Below are 4,031 nucleotides of genomic sequence, written 5' to 3' on the forward strand. Positions count from 1 at the left end.
AAGTAGGGAAAGTATAAAAAAGAGAAAGTGGAAAATACCAATTTCTGAATACTAACTAATAATTATGTTATCAGAATATATAAAAACAGATGGACTTCAGGTGCATTCCTATTTGTGGCAATGACTGGTATTTATTCTGGGTCATTTTATTTGACAAATGTAAGAAGCAGATGCACTTTTATTCAGTTGTATCATGAGCATTATGTCATCATGATGGAACAACCCACCATTCTTCTACTGCTTATAACATGCTAAGGTTGTTGCAGCTGAGGGAGACATAGATGAATGGTAGTTGAGGTATAAACAAGGTACTCATGGGACAGACCTATTCCCCTGATTTCTCCAACATCTTCCTCTTACACAGACTCAGAGAATCTGCTGAGCTTCTCCCCACCCAAACAACACACATAGGCAACTGGATCACTTCAAGCAGTGAAGGTTTTTATGAGATTATATTACTGTGGGAGAAGCTTGTATGTATTGCATGCAGTAATAAACTCCAATATCCTCAGCCTCCACCCCGTGAATTTTCAGTATGAAATCAGTGTCTGACCCAATGCCTCTGAACATATCTGAACCAGAGAAGCAGTTGGAAACCAAATAAATCAGGAGCTGTAGAGACTGGCCTACTTTCTGCAGGTACCAGTTCAAATGTGTGTCCCCATTACTATGTAGGAGGCTCTGACTAGACTTGCAAGAGATGGAGGCTGACTCTCAAAGGGTGATGGGAAGGGAGAATGGAGTCTGGGTCACCACAATATCCCAAATAAATTCTGAAATAATGAGAGAGAAGTGTGAGATCATTTATACAAACTAAGACATTTCCATAATTTCCCATTTCTAAAATGTCAGACTGCAAAAAGTGTTATTTGGATTTATAAATCAAAAATATTCAACTTTTAGAAAGAATACAAGATTTGCAGGCTACAAAGGGACTTCTAGAAGATGCATACACCATCCCCTTCCTTTTGTATGACAATCTTCACCAGAGTACAGGTCCCTGCCCCTACTGGAATATTCCTCACTCACAGATCTCAATTTAAAAATTCCTATTTTGGTGACATACACATCTAACACGTGGAAAGAGTACACATGGGAGGCAGTGTGGCCCCAGAGTTCATTTTCCCATGGTATTCGCCTTCCTCTTCTCCCTCTATCCTTACTAGGGACCCAGAACTTCAGTAGTCCCAGGAGCTAAGCAGAAAATCTCATTTTCAGAAGTAAGCTGAGGCGTTCTATCAGCCAAGGCCAGGTAAAAACTGAGCTTTTATCTCACACTTACAAGGGAAAGTCCTTTCTAGAGGGCACTATGCAAATTTCCCGGTGGGTACAGCAGCCTGAAGAGAGACAACAGAAAGCTGAGGACCTCTTTTGTGAGCACAATGACATAAAATACCCTTTGTTTTAAGGAAAACAAATAGAGACTAAATCTGTGTAGCCTCAATCAGAGAAGAGGCATAGAAAGTTTCCTTCTATTTTCTAATACTTTAGCATTATCCCAGGCACATTTCACACTTTTCTTTAATAAGATTGATCTTCCATAATTATTTGCTTATTCTTACTTATTTTTTGCTATTTTGTTTAAAAGAGTCTATGTTTGGCTTTGTTATGTTTTAAATCGAGATAAAGTACATATAGTAAAGGGCAGAAATGCTAAATGTGCAATGAACAAAGCTTTATGTATATTTACTAACCAGATAATACTACAGAATGCAGATGCTTCTCTCATGCACATTTTCATTTAATAACTGGTCCCACTATTCCCACCAAAGGAAGAATAATTTGAACATCTATAAAATAACTATTTTGAATTATATTTTCCACTTGGTTTTTCACTACTGCTATCACTTTTCTTCTTATTATTATTTTTAATTTGTAGCAAGAATCTTCAGGACTTGCCTATGTTCTAGCATAACTTAATAATTATCAATGATTTGGGCAGTTTCACTAAAACACCACAAGCTCATGATGCTTCTTCCAGTTCATTAGTGTGGTGTTTGAGGACTTCATTCTGAATGCAGCAGTTCTTGCCTCGTATGCTTGTACTTTTAACTGGACCCTTTTGGATCTTTATCAATCATCCCTGCAGCTTCTAATTCATCAGGAAAGGGTGCAGCCTCAGCAAGGCTACATCCCACAATTCCAGGAATCCAGTATTAAAATTCTGCTGGCATACCACTTGTTCCAACCAAGGCATCACCTTGGAATAGGAAAGCTGTGGGCTCTTTCTGTGAATTCACTGCAGAGTTCATCACATTTAACTGAAAACACTGAAGGATCTTGCTCAGAGCTCTGTTCTAACTAAAGTCCACTCTCTTTGGCATCAAGCTGCAATTTTTTGCTGCCATACTCGTGTTGGTAAAACTATACTTTTATAAAGTTCATACAGACTGAACTGGAGTGGAAGAGAGCAGTCCCAGGTAAAATGCCATCAATTTTTCCTATCCTTACCCAAAACTTTAGAACTTTTCCAAGAGTAAGTACTTCAGGATTTATTTATCGCTTTGGTAATTTACAGAATCCCCAAATAGTCACTTTTGATAATTTTCATTTTATATTATTTGTTGTCTGATTTTTATTATTTTTTTATTGCAGAGAGTATTCAACAAACTCTTCAAGACACTTTAACCAGAAGGATCTTACAGACAGTGAGCAGTGGCTCATACCTGTAATGCAAGTGCTTTGGGAAGCTCTAGGCAAGAAGAATGTTTGAGTCCAGGAGTTTGAGACCAACCTAGGCAACATAATAAGAACTCACCTCTAAAGAAACAAACAAATAAATAAGTAAATAAATAAAGAAATGAGGCCGGAAAGCAGTTTGTACCTGTCCCTCTTACTGGTGAACCTAAAGGTGTTCACAGAGCCAGATCTTGGCCTTTTCTCTGGCAGAGGGATCAGCAGAGCTGAACCAGGAAGGAAGAAGTTGTTCTGGCAGCAGTGATTCCTGAGGCTGCAACACATAAAGGGGCCACAGGTGATGGGGTGACCTCTGCAACAGGCTCAGGCTCAGCCAGTCCCTCTGGACCCATTCTCCTGGCTTACCATTGTTTCCCACTGTGTGATCACAGAGGCAGCCTCATGCTCTCTGGACTCTTTTCCAAACCTCCCCCACCCCTGTCCTCTACCTGGAGCAAGCAGCCACCCACCTCCCACCACCACTCTGAAGAATATCCAAAGGAATTGAATGACCTGCCATGGGATCCCCAGTACAGTGATTGGCAGGTCCTGTTGGAGATGATATGTTCCATGGCAAGATACAATAATGGGGGCCAAAGACAGACTCTATCAGGATGGAGTGTTTTTCTTGACAATTCACTTCCCAAAAGATTAGCCCTTCAAACCACATAAGGTTGCAGGTACAACAAGTATTTATCATCCAAATGTTAACAGTAATGGCAGCATTTGTCTTTATATTCTAGGTCATAGTTGTCTGCAGCACTATTTCAAAAGTACTCTTGTCCATCTGTTCTCTGTTGTGTGACCTCAATCCAGATGATCCTTTAGTTCCCAAGACTGTTGGAATCCACAAAACAAAGTACAGCATAATAACTCAGGAATGGATTCAGAAGTGTGGAATGTAATTAAAGAACGTATTGGATAACCTCCACAAATAAAGACAGGGGAATTCTGAAAGAAAAAGCCCTTTTTATTTCCATTTGATTGCTTTCTATGAGTCCACACCTCATCTTCTGTGCCTTGTGCATATGATTACCTGATTCAGCAGTGCTGCATGTTGTACATACTTGGAACAACAAACTAGAAATTCTGTACTTCTGTCCCAACATTACCTCCTACCAGAGGTGTGTGTGTGTGTGTGTGTGTGTGTGTGTGAGACAAGCCAGTTCTCCAGGTGTAACCTATGTGTGTGACTAAAAACTCTCCTTATTGACCTAAAACAGGATAAAGTCAATGTATAATGGGTGGTGGGTAGGGTGTGTGCTTGGATGGGAAAGAAAAGCTCCACTGACCTGAGGAGATTGTTTTTAATTTGAATCCATTTAAACTTAAGACAGTTATGAAAATCAAGGTGA

The 4,031-nt window shown here is 39.7% G+C and overlaps 1 pseudogene; it reads left to right on the forward strand.

The window, feature by feature from the left end:
* The first annotated feature begins 3,250 nt into the window (after positions 1–3,250).
* Positions 3,251–3,581, forward strand: LOC103272119 (annotated as a pseudogene).
* The last annotated feature ends 450 nt before the right edge of the window (positions 3,582–4,031 follow it).

Source organism: Carlito syrichta, unplaced genomic scaffold (genome assembly GCF_000164805.1).
Source record: "Carlito syrichta isolate Samal-C Ts95f unplaced genomic scaffold, Tarsius_syrichta-2.0.1 Scaffold30245, whole genome shotgun sequence".
Classification (NCBI taxonomy): domain Eukaryota; kingdom Metazoa; phylum Chordata; class Mammalia; order Primates; family Tarsiidae; genus Carlito; species Carlito syrichta.